The sequence below is a fragment of the Salarias fasciatus genome, chromosome 1 (genome assembly GCF_902148845.1).
Source record: "Salarias fasciatus chromosome 1, fSalaFa1.1, whole genome shotgun sequence".
NCBI lineage: Eukaryota > Metazoa > Chordata > Actinopteri > Blenniiformes > Blenniidae > Salarias > Salarias fasciatus.
In genome coordinates this window covers 21,976,356-21,989,704 of record NC_043745.1, presented here as the reverse complement: position 1 = coordinate 21,989,704, position 13,349 = coordinate 21,976,356, and the positions used below count along the sequence as shown (strand labels likewise).

The window sequence follows — 13,349 nt, the reverse complement described above, 5'->3', positions numbered from 1 at the left end:
CATGCTTGCAGATTAAACATGGCCGTGTTACAAAGTAAGTGTTCTCCACTCCCGGTTTGGGAGGCTGACAGACGCCGTGTGCACGTGCCATTCATTAACAGGCCTATTCAGACGCAACGCCAAGTTTGATTGTACACAAATGCCCCATTAGGGAGGAAGGGGGGGGCAGTTGCTTGTGCTTGTTTGCATATCTTTGAAAGTGACAGAGTTTGCTTTGTGTGAGCTTTAAGGGACTGTGTGGGGTTGATTTGAGTGTGGAGATTTTATACTCCACAGTGAGTGGAAAGGAACATTTTTATTTTAATGGCACAATTTACAGCCGCTGGAGAGAGATTACGCTGTTGGTGAGCATATTCATGAATCCCATTTCAAAATCTAAAAAACACAAACTTATTTGGCACTAATATGGGAATAAGTGCTTGCACTACTTTTTTTTCTTTTTTTTTTTTTTCAAAATACATCTGAAACTCTAGAAAGAAGCAGGAAAACATTCTCTGCGTGCATAAGCATGTGACAGAGTGTTAATTCCTCGTGAACAAACACGGTGAATGATATAAGATACCGAGTTTAATCATTGTAAATTACTTGACTTGACGAAGCGCAGGACGGGGCAGATGTCTGCAGCCGGTGACCCAGTGAGGAATGAGCGATGTCCTCTTGCGCCCCTGGTGTCCCGCTGCTCCCACAACACCCATTAACACACAGCCTTAATGCTTTTCCTATACCTGCCCGCCCTTCTGCTACGGAGTTTCTGGTGATTTAAAGACAGCAACAAACCTGTCCCATTTTCAGAGTGACATTATTGATAGACTGTCACTTCGGATTGTAGGTAACCGCTAATGGCTGTTTTATGGTGCATATGTCAAACTTGATGTGTGCATTTTTTTTTTTTTTTCCCGTGTCCGGTGTCTCACTGTATCTTCTCTGCTTTATTTGAGCCAATGATTGCATTAAGATCACTGGCAGATTTTATTAAAAACAAAAATCATTTACACATATCAACAATGGTGAAATATATCGGCTTTATAGCTGATTCATTCTGTCCAACAGAAAACCGAGTAGAATTTGTCCAAAAAAAAAGAAATCCATCCAGGTGATTGAGGGTTTTTCAGTTTGTCCATCAGTGTCGTGAAAAGCCAGCTCCCCCAGACGAGCTGGCTCTTCACCCCTCCACTCTTTATCCACTCCAGTGTTTTCTCCCTGTGAACCTGCATCCCCTCTTGTCATGGATTAGCCTCCATACTTCCATGAACAAAGGCTCGGCCACAATGTGTTTATGTGTCGGTCCCCGTATTTTCTGAAGAGCGAATGTGTCTCCACTTACGTCCACATCTTAGAGGACCCCAATTTGTTAGGCATTAATCAGAACACCTGCTCCGAGAGTGCCCTGTGTCAGTGGCCCACTCTGAGTCCCAGTGGGTTTCTGGGTGCCAGGTTTCTTTTGCTTTCTTTCTTTCTTTCTCTTTTTCTTTTTTGTTTCGCTACTTCAGTCATCAGTGTCATTTCAAATCAATTTACAATTGAACATGAGACTGATTCAAGTATGCAAATGATGCACTGAGGAAAAAAAAGAGTGAGGAAAATACAAATTAAGAAGACAAGAGAAGGCCAAAGACTAGCTAGGTACTGTGCATTACACTGGCATTAAAACGCAATAAACAAGTGTTGTTTTAACAAAGGAAAAAAAATACACAACAGCAACAAAAAAGCCGCACTTGGCTCTACTCTATACCAATGTCACTATCTCGCTGAAGGACAAGGCATGCACAAGAACAATGCAAAAAAAATGTAAAAGACTATGACAGGACAGGGAAGACTGGGTCAGAGAGAGGCCAAGAAAGAAAGGGAGAACAAGAAAGTGGTAGCAGAGGCAACAAATGAATAAATTCATGGGGCACAAAATGAAAAGAAAGATGGAGGGGAGTAGACTGAAAGAGGGGGCTCGGAGTCATCAGTGGAAGATTTTTATTGTCGGACACTGGAGGCGCACACAAAAGCACTGGGAAGATTCAATTAAGTATCATATGCAGTGACCTTATTGCCATGGTTACGGAACAGTGGAAAATATTAATCAAGCCTGCACTTGCAACAAGGAGAAAGATGGTGGAAGGAGAGATAGAAGGAAGACAGTAATGACAGAGACAGAGGGTGGTAACAGAGGGAGCGAGGATAATGGCACACACTCTATATGTGCCTGTGTGTGTGTGTGTGTGTGTGTGTGTGTGTGTGTGTGTGTGTGTGTGTGTGTGTGTGTGTGTGTGTGTGTGTGTGTGTGTGTGTGAGTTTGATTTTATATGTTTTAATGAGTACAGTTGCAAAGGTTCATGGCCGTTCCCTCCACGCTTCCAATATTTGTGTGCTGACATTGAACATGCCATTCCTAACAATGTTTCTTTATTTATTTACTTTGTCAAAAAATACATTTTAAAATGGGGGGAAAATGTAACTGTGCTGCTATCAAAACTTGTCTGGCTCACATTTGCACGAAAAGGAAGCACACATGTGAAATGAACTCAATTTAGAAGTCATTTCATACAGGTCTAAACTCACTTTTTTGGCTCACAAAGATTTGTTTTAGCTCCCTCTCTGTATTCCGGGTTGAATTTCATGTGCCCCGGAGTCTGCTCAAGCTTTCTTCTCGTGAGGAAATAAAACAATCCATCTACATCTACAATCCATCACACATGCATGAATCCATTAATAACACGACTTGCAAATGTTTGCCACATGAAAATAAAATGTTTTTTTATCCATCAGAGTTTTTTTTTTCTTGTGTAAGGCTACACTTACACATAGTTCTAAATAAATCCTCAAAAAAACAGTGCTAGCATATTGTTACAGACTCAGACAGAAAAATTATGACGATCATTTTCAATCATATTCCATTATGATGTTCCTCTCAGTCACATTTCCCTGCACACTGCAGAAGGGGAAAGTTGAAGATTGTTCTGTTTGATGAAGCTGTAGAGTGTTTGCTCGCTGTCTGCAGGGACTGTCTTGAAAACAATCTATCTGAAACTCCCCCGCTGAGCAAAATGTTAAATAAACAAAGACGGGGATAAACAAAATCTCTCCATTTCAATGTCACTGAGAAGAAAGCCAACATTTCTAATGCTGCGATTGTGAACAGGAGGTGGTAGCCACAACCAGATCATCGTTTAAACTTTGGATAGATGCTGAAATTATTTCATTTTCCAAGCTGTAATTATAAGTGTTGTAGCTATCAAAATATAATTGTTGGACTATTATCAGAGTAATCACTCTCTCCGCCCTTCTATCAGCTTGAACAGTTTTATATTCTTCCTTAAATTGACGATATTATGATATCCTAAATATGTTGTTGTACTTGATTGAGCTTTCGTGACCCTTTTTGGAAGAAAAATAAAGAATCAAACAGATTATCTGAAAAAAAAAACATCAATATTGAATATTACTGTACTTTTAAAGAGCATGTTGCAAACATTAGAATTCATTTTAGTCACAAAAAGAAAGGTGTGTTTACTCTGGTACTAACAAGCAGAACAGCACACATGTAAAAGTAAACTTGGTCCAATCTTGTCTATTTCTAATAAAATGCCTGCTTTTAACTGCTGTATATTAATTCTGTGATTTGAAAACAGTTCTATTTTGAAACACACTGGGGTGTGTTTCAAAATATCTCAATATTTTCTTTCTGTAAATGAGGGTATACAAAGATTTTAATGATCTGATGTCAAGATAAATATCCACCACTGATATCAAATATCCCACAACAGTAGCCAGCCACCTTCATCAAGAAAACAAAAATAAGTCATAAGTCATTTCCTCCACAGAAGAAGTGAGTGCTAAAGGAAGCTGCCCTTTTGCAGCGATGAATTAAATATAGATATAGATACGTAAAAATCTGTGGAGGATTCCAGGGTAAAATAGCTAGCTGACTGATTTTTGTGGTGAGGAAATTCATTGGTTTGACTTTCGCATTTGATTTTGTGTGAAACCATTGCAAGAGTTTAACAGGTTACAGTTTCCCCTACCCTTCTTTAGAAATATAAAGTTTTGGACAGCTAATTGGTCAAAAACTGAATAAACTGATGACAAAAAACAGAACTGTATCAATCTATGTTTCATACGTCTCATGTCCATTCATTTTAATTTCACTTTTATCCTGTTATCGTCTCATTATCCCGTTTTATGCCTTTTTAGTAACTTAAATTAATAATCACAATTGATTTTTTTTTTTTTATATCTCTGGCTCTTTACCAATTCATGTCATAATCATTCAGCTTTAATTCGTGGCTGCAGATGACTCTGCCATGTAATGTGGGATATAAACAGATTCTGCATCTGTTCTGAATCATATTGAAGGAAATGAATGTGCTGGTCGACATGTGAGGAGTTCCAAACTAAGCAACAAATAATTTGAATAAATTTAGAGTTTTCATTTAAAGCATGAAAAAATAGTTTGGAGCAACGACACAAAATTTTGATGAGAGAAGTTTTTTTAAATAGTTGGCACAAGTCAGCTTTTTGTGGGTGATTTACACAGTGACAGGCAGTGGTCACGCAGGAAATCGGCCAATAACGTTGTAACTGAGCGATTTGGGTTCAGCATTGCTTCCATCCCATGCCTACTCTAATCCTCGGTCCCAGTGTCTGAAATTCCGCGGCCCATCCCTCTGGCGGCGGCCGGGAGGGCCTGTGGGTGAGACGCGGGGCTGATATGTAACAGGAGAGGGGCCTGAGCCGAGAGGCTGTTAAAGTGGCTGATGTGACCATGACCACTTCCAGAAACAATTTAATTCTACAGCTTCAACCATCTCCAGCTGATCTACTCCTCCAAGGTCATTAACTGTGCCACGGAAGGTCACATGATTAATGAGTGACAGACCCTCCGGTGCAATAACGTGTATGAACGTGGCCCATTAATTAGACAGGGGGGCCAGAGAATGAATGGCCAGGGACAGCTTGGCCCCCTCACAACCCCGTCCTTCCCAGACCCCATTTTTCATTTTCATCTGCACAAACAGACACACACAACCAGTCATAATATTCCCAAAACACCATGTATACCTTGAACAACCCAAAAACACATCAGGCCAAACACGCAAACATGTTAAATGCAACCATTGGGTCAACAACATAGAACACCCATATGGAAACCCAATATCCTTGGTTTTAAAGAAAAGAAAAATCCTGAGTTTAAATGGTTCAGAGCAGCTAAAAAAAGAGGTACTATTGCTTAGAAGTGCTGTGAGCACGGGCCTCAGGTTGATCTGGGTATCAAGCATTTGAATGTTGCGTTGCTGCAGTCCTTCTCCAGGACTATGATAAGCAGTCCGCATTACTGAGGGCAATCTCCAAGAGGAAATGAAACATTCTGCTGCCACAGACCGGCTTTATTAGAAGACAACAAGTCCGGCCTCTCAGGATATACAGATCAGGAGATTTAATTGATGCTGACCGACTGTCAATGCACTCCTATAGCTGGGAGAAACAAGAGTGTTTAACACTGCTCCATTGTAAATAGTATTCATTTCTCAGTCTAATCAACTTAATGCAATTCCAATAAGTCCATTTCTTAGAGTGGCCTTGTTGATTTGAAACCTCATAGCCTTCTGTTTTATTTTCACCAGTGCCAACAAATGTAATGGCTGCTAAGTATATTGGGCAATAATATAGGAATGCTCTACATCCAGTCCATGCATTTCAATTTTACCTTGAGGTCATAGCATTATGGATATACCCCACTGGGGTCATTAATCATAAATACACACACTGTATGTAATAACAACCAGGAGGGAGAAATAGACTTCTGGGAAGGTTTCAAATGAGGACCTATATGGGGCCAGGGGACACAATGGCTATCTGTGTAAACAAATCTCATCAGTTCATCTGCTACACCTGGGTCAGTGTTTTCTGAACACTGGAGCGCGTTCAGTCATACACATACAGGGTTACACATTTCCAATTGTGACTGTCCCAGAAACATAATAAGCTGTGACAGGGTGAGCCGAAATCACTCAAAGCTCAACTAGGAAAACAACAGCTTTCAGAAACAGGAGAAACACGCAGATGTTGAAATATGTGTGTTTCTGTAATGATGTTCTATCAGGAGATGAATTCTAGGTCACGGGATATTTATCTGAAGTTATGAATATAGGAGGGGAAATAATTTATGAGGCATGCAAATAATAAACATAATTTTGAAAGGTACCGCTGACATCTCTACACTTTTTTAAATAAATGAACAACAAAAATAATGATGAAAAAAAATTTCTCGCGTCTTATCAAGCACTCAAAGAACCCCTTGACCCTTCTGAATAAAGCATCTCTCTGGAGATTTGACACACATCTCTCAGCACAGATCTGAAGGCAGCCATGGATGTTGTTTGCCCTCTGATATATTTTTAATATTCAGATCATATCAAATATGTCCTCTTTCAATAATTGATCTATCTATCTACCAGCAACATAACACACGCTGAGCTGTGGCATGTGATTTCTCTGCTCCAGTCAGTATATCTGCTCCTCTCCAGCACTGTGAGTCTGTTCATCAGACGCGATACACTTGGCCAGGAGATCTACCTGCGACCTGTTCCAGCAAACCCTGCCACCACAAAGCGCTATTCGCCGACACTGGGTCCAAAAACAAACAGCATTGCTTATGAGCGATTGATTACTGTATAAAACGGCAGAGACTTACAAACTTTTGTCCACATATTTTTGCAAGGTTTAGTTTTTTTTTTTCCTTCTGGAAATCACACAGCCGCACAACAAAGACACGCACTTTTTTAGATACAGCATGCAAAAACAATATCTCTTGTATGAGATGTGTACTAAAACATTGTGTTTCTAAAGAACGTGGCATGATGCGAACATGTCGGCGTCTAATGGACCGAGTGTTTTTCATTCTGCCTTTTGACCAACTGCATCTCCTGTGGTGGCTCATTTCCTTAGTGCAAGAGGTTCCCACCCTCCGTCGCAGCCGGGCTTTAGGGGGCACGGCGGAGAGAATATGAGATGGAGGGACGGAGCAAAGTGGAGGAGGGAAGCCATGCTGGGAGAAAGGAAATCTTCCATGTGCAGAAGCAGAGTGGCTAGAGGACATTTCACGCTAATGGCGGCCGGGCCAATTGAAATGACTGCAGCGCTGCATGATTTGAAGGTCAGGAGACAGCGGATTATATTCCAGCGGTGGTGGAGGAGGGATTGGAGGAATAAAATGGTGCCTCCCCACCACCCCCGACCCGCCTCCTCTCCTGAATTATTGCAGAACAGTCAAGATGGAATCAACATAGCACCAAAGCCCACCATCATTACTCTTATACACAGTGCGCCATGAAACACGGAGCGCTGCTTCGGTCCTCTGTGCTCTCGCACATCATCATGAGAAATTCTGCTCTGGGTAAATCACAAGCTAAACAAAAAAAATAAAAAAATAAAAAATCGCCATCCTGTCGACACGAAACAGCATGATAGGGTTTTCATTTGGTATCCAACTGTTTTTGTTCTCTGTTTTTAATTGTGAAGCAAGGAAAATGAAAGAAGTTAAACAAAAAAATATTACATACATTGAATAAAGTCAAGAGCTAATTACGATAAAATACTTTTTTCCTGTGAAGGCCAAAGTAGCATCAAGATCTTCAGTAAACTGTCAATGCTCTTGTTTTTGTCCTTGATTGCATATGATAATGAAACAAACATTCAAATCTCCTTCTGTAGACGTGGATGACACTCCAGATAACGCAGCTTGGCTGAGAAAGCACAATCTCTGGTCAGGCTTACAGATGAGGGTGCAAATGCTGCTCACACGTGAGGAAAGCATAAAGTGATTATGCACATGAGTGCAGTAATAAGCTGTAATAAGATGTAGAGTGACTCTCCATATTTGCTCCAGACATTGTGCAAGGCATGCCAGCGTGATTACTTTGTATTTTTAGCCAATGGATATTACAGATTTAAGGCAGAAGAACCTCCAGCCTAACATGCAAACAAATATGGAAACAACAACAAATGAGGCAACAAGGATGTCAGGCAGAATTTCATAAATCAGGGACATTAATGTAATTAAACTAATCCCTTGTAGGCATCACTTTCTCTATCTGCTTGATGTGATTTCAGAACTTTCTGGAGGCTGTGCAATTCTCTATTCTCATTAGACATTGCACAGGGTCACATAAAAAAAAAAAAAAAATTCTGTCCATCAAAGCAAACCGCTTTCTGATGCACCTCAGGACACAGAATTGTGTTTTTAACAGCATTTTACTGTGTTTTATTTATTTATTCAATTGTTCCAGATGCAGCAGTTCTCTCCTGCACTGACAGCAGTGAGGTGGACATAACAGTCAAGACGTCCGTCTCCTAGAGGAGTTTGAATCATCGGAGGACAACAGCAGAGACACTTGGACCCATACAGCGACAATCACACGCCGACATCCACACACGAGGACATGCAGACGGATGGATAGTTCCACTAAATGTTTCCTGAAAACACAAGAGGTTCCATCTGCAACATGACTTCTGGTTTGCAAAGTAGTTCTGCATAAGGAAGAAAGAAAGAAGCCGCACATGTCACTTGTGTCAATGCTTTGTGAGGCTTCTGAATATATTTATTATATACGAGTAGAGGAAATCTGACAGTATTCAGTTCATGCTGTACAGTACAGCTGGAGAAATATTTGGGTTGGCTTGCAAGGTTTTTGTTAACCATATTTAGAAACAGGAACTGATTTTATTTTTGGGTATTTTCACAATGAGAATTTAATTCAGCTACTAAATCCGAACCCCTGCTTTCACTTGGAGTAGTCCTTTTTGACTTGATATATTACTTTCATTTCCTGTCCAAATAAATAAAAGTCAATAAGATAGAAATGGAATAAAGCAGAATAATATTCTGTGTTTCACAGTCTGATGATACGTTGATTTTTTTTTTTTTTTTTAATTGTAGGAATGTATTAATTAATATGGCCAGGAGATCCATATCACATCAGTAATATACGAGAAACACAGACTATGATTGTGCTCCAATCCTCCGCAACTGACTGCTGCGCTTGTAAAACTCCAGAGGAGATAACGGCAACCAGGGTAGTCCAGTCAATCCAGCGCATGTTTGAATGGCTGACCATGTTAAGCTCTTAAAGCAGGCATTAATCCAGGATTTTAGGAGCAGAGCTAAGTTTGGCACGTTATCATGGCAAGGCCCAGACCTCAGACAGAGTTCAATCACTATGCAGAAGCACAGGCAGCCTCGGTCACACAAGACGCAGTCTAACGGCTGAAAACTACAACTGGACTCGAATAAGAGGTATGCAAATGAATGGAAAAAAACTGTGGAGAGTGATTTTAAAGTGGTGCATATGACTTCCAAAATTTAATTTATTCAAATTTCACTGAATGAAATACTTTCAGGAGCAGTACATCTGCATCCTTCAGGACATCCAGGCTGAACCAGATGTGCGCCGTGGTTTAGATGACACCTTCTACCAAAGCACACTCAGAATATTGGCTCTCATGGAGCCTGAGTGACCTCTCTGGCCAGCCTCAGTCTCGGCGCTACAGCTTCACCCCTCCACATGTGCACAGGCCAGAGCAGAAAGCACACACTCTCTGCTCCGCTCGCCTTCAGATGCACGCAGATGAGCTCAGATCAACACTGAAGATAAGCGCGCAGACAGACAAACATATTAAGAGCTGACAGCTACTGACCATGCATCTGCAAAAGCAGCGTCGTGACGCTGTCGCAGCGGGACAAACACACAACAGCCAATATGAGAGCGGGGAGCACGCTGTCACGTGACTGCACGTACACACACGGACGCACGCACGCACGCACGCGCACACAATCTCAGGGCGTACTCTTGAGGTTTGGGGCAAGGCTTAGGGCTAGAGCATGGGCTTATGGAACTGGGTGTGCTTGTTGGCAGATGGGGGATATTAGGGCGAGTGTGTTGACTTATAAATCTTCCTGCACAGTGTAGGACCTGAGTTATCATTTGACATATGAAAAAATACCAGAGAATCTGCGGAGAAAAGAAAGGAAATTAAACGAGAGGGGGAGAAAGAAGGGGAGCAAACCAGCGGAGTAGCAGGCATTTGTGTTGCTCCTCCCAGTCACCCACAAACACACAGTAAGAGGAAGCAGCACATGTCACATCTGATTCATGATTCCACATTCATCTTATTTCTATCCTGTGTATAAAAGTAGCTAGCTGCATGGCTAACGCACGTGTCAAAAATAATCCTTTAAATTAGGATATGAATAGACAACATATTTGCAGACGTTCCACCACAATATTTTAATTTCATTCAAGTTTACAAACAAAATAAAGCCAATTTCTGTTTATTATGTCAAGACTGACAGAAACATTTCCTTTAGGGAAGTTAGAACACTTTGGATTCAAATCAAAATGATTCTGAAGGCATTAGTGGCACTTTATAATAGTTACACTGAGTGCTGTTCAGTATTTACACGAGTCTTGATTTGTATTTGTCAGGAGTGTATCCATAAAAAAAAAATCCTAAATTGATGTTTTAAATGCCTGTCAGTAAACACTGTGGCTTCTCTGATGATGTGCAGCCATACTCAGCCTACCTATCAGGGTTAATATTAATCTGAAAGTACAAAAATAAACATTGTTAAAGCCTCATACACTCGCCAGAATAAAACATGTTTGATATTTTTGAACACCTGCCCTGGAGCCACGTCAGCTCTGTAAGTGGACAGATAAATCTCCAATCAGCATTTGTCAACTCCAAAATAATTGCAAGTAGAAAAAAAAAATCAACACTTATTAACAGAGGAGAAGTTGCTGTGCATGGTATTTGGGTTTATGTGTGAATGAGAGAGAGAGAGAGAGAGAGAGAGAGAGAGAGAGAGAGAGAGAGAGAGAGAGAGAGAGCGAGAGAGAGAGAGAGAGAGAGAGAGACCAAATGGATTTCAGCCCTAGAATAAATCACTGTCGCTACAGAAACAGGCCGACAGCTGTGATGGATGGCTGAAATTTTTGTGTTGATGTCTTTAGTATTGCTGACAATTTGGTAGTCCAGGCTTTTTCACTTTTCCTGTGCTTGTGTGGGGCTAAACATATCTAAATGCTGGCACATACTCATAGCTACACATCACTGCTACACACCTGCTGAAAGTCTTTCTATTTTTTTTTTTTTTTTTTTAACTGGAAAACATCCAGCTCCAGATTGAAAGATTTACATTTTTGGCAAAGCAGTCATGAACAGTTGAAATTCTATCAACTGAAAATTCAGTTTATGAATTTATTTTAAAAACTTTTTTTAATCCAAAAAATCTCATACATTTTTTTAATATTAAAACTTCTCCACATTTAAATGTTTGAACAGCATACAAGAAAAAAAATTCCACAAAAAAACTCCACAATGAGTCAACTTTTTGTTGGGGAAGTGGACTCAGTCGTCGTCGTCACATGGTGTTTCTGCACCTGTACGAACTGACCCTCTCATTGGACAATATGTCACCACATGACACAGCGGTGAATGGTGTGAATGGGAGCTACTCTCAAAAAAACTGAGAGGGGGGGAAAAGTCAATTTCTGTCATCTTCACTGCTACAACTGATTCTTTTAGCAAATCCTGCTTTCTGGACAAGTTCTGCACGACTATGAAACTACTAACTCTCCCCTTTCGAATGACAGGAAGCACACACACATTCACTCATACGAAAAGACACACACACACACACACACGCACACACACACACGCACACACACACACACACACACACACACACACACACACACACACACACACACATACACAGTGTGACTGCTACTGTAAATTCCATCAAACTAGATATATTCAACTTTTGCACGTAGGCAGCACATAAAAAGCAAAGTAATAAATCCAAACACATAAGCAAAAAGTTATGTAAACACAACAACATTTTACACACACACACACACACACACACACACTGCAGAGTTGGGCCACTCCAAGCCGCCCCCCCCACATCCAGTGCTTCCATCTGCTCTCACCTGGCAGGATCAAAAACAGCACACTTCCCACAAACTTGCTAAGAATCAATACTTTCACCAGCAAAACACAGCAGCCACAGTTCCAGCTCCACACTAACTGTACTCAAAGTACTGTAGACTGAAAGAAAGAATCCACACAGCAGAAATTAAAACAACAAAAATACTGACCTTACTGTCTTTTATCCCCTTTTTTTCCTCTCACGTCCAATCCCCTCTTTTTCCTTCTGCTGGTTTCTTGTCCTCTAAACCTCTGGTCTAAGTAAGTCATGCAGGAGCTGCTTCCTGCTCCTGCTCAGCCCTACGCCACTGTATTAGTCTGATTTCACACTCTGCAGCCTAGCCTCCCGTCCTGAAGGGGACGGTGAATGTGCTGCTTATTTAGAAGCCGGCACGCACTACCTGGGCTTGTAGGCAGCTGTTTAAAGCACGAGGCAACATCCAGGGTGCATAATACCCCCCCACACTCACACACACACACATCTTCTCTCTCCCTCTTGCTCAAACACACATGCTCGTACTCATGAGCCGGCTGGCTCACAAGATAGGTAAAAGTACACACACACACACACACACACACACGCACGCACGCAAAATGGGATACACACACACACACACACACACACACACACACACACATGCAAGCAGTCTGTCAGAGGTCTCTCTACCTTGGCTGGGATAGCAGGCAGTGTGAGAGTACACACACAGGCACACTGAGATGGTTTGGCCGCTCCGTTCTGTCTCCTTCTCTCTAAGTGTTTAGAAGACAATTTCAACAAGGGATTGCTCCCAATCTACTAGGGTGATCCACATGGATGAGTTATAATATGCTTGCCACTCTCTCCCTCTCTTGTACCCCCCCCCCTCTTCTTCCTCTGTTCCCTCTCTCTCATTCTCTGTCTCACTCCCTTGCTCTCTCTCTCTCTCTCTCTCTCTCTCTCTCTCTGCCTCTCTCACTCTTTCGCTCTCATGCTCGTTGTTTTAGCCTATTATCCAGCCGTCACCGATTTCAGTTCAGGAGGAAAGCATTCCCTTCCCTGATTCTATATTTCTCGTCTCTCTGGATGTGCATGAGACGGGGCCAAACACCGACTCTACCTGAATGCGTATTAGTAAAATACATTATTTATCACCAAGCTGCATTCATTTTTCTCCCCCGATATGTCGGTGGACACGCGGGGGAGGGAGCAGCGGTGGCAACTGCATCAGCAGTGAAGGGGTGTATTTGTGGTGTGTGTGTGTGTGTGTATGTGTGTGTGTGTGTGTGTGTGTTTGGGGGTTGCTGGGGTGGGGATGAGAGGTCAGGATTTGGGATAGCGGGGGTCTGACGTGAGGTGAAAAGAATACATAAGATATGATTTTAATTTATTT

General features: G+C 41.5%; 1 protein-coding gene across 4 annotated transcripts in view; it reads right to left on the bottom strand.

The window, feature by feature from the left end:
• The window catches only part of zfhx3b (zinc finger homeobox 3b), a 202,473-nt gene extending 189,700 nt beyond the window's left edge, over positions 1 to 12,773 (bottom strand). For 3 of the 4 annotated variants that reach the window (XM_030102988.1, XM_030103153.1, XM_030102915.1), the window contains exon 1: positions 12,150 to 12,406. The gene's annotated coding sequence lies outside the window, so the exon portion shown is untranslated. Of the gene's footprint in view, positions 1 to 12,149; positions 12,407 to 12,646 lie in introns of those variants that run through there. The other variant, XM_030102752.1, reaches the window with a different exon arrangement.
• Between the last annotated feature and the right edge of the window lie 576 nt (positions 12,774 to 13,349).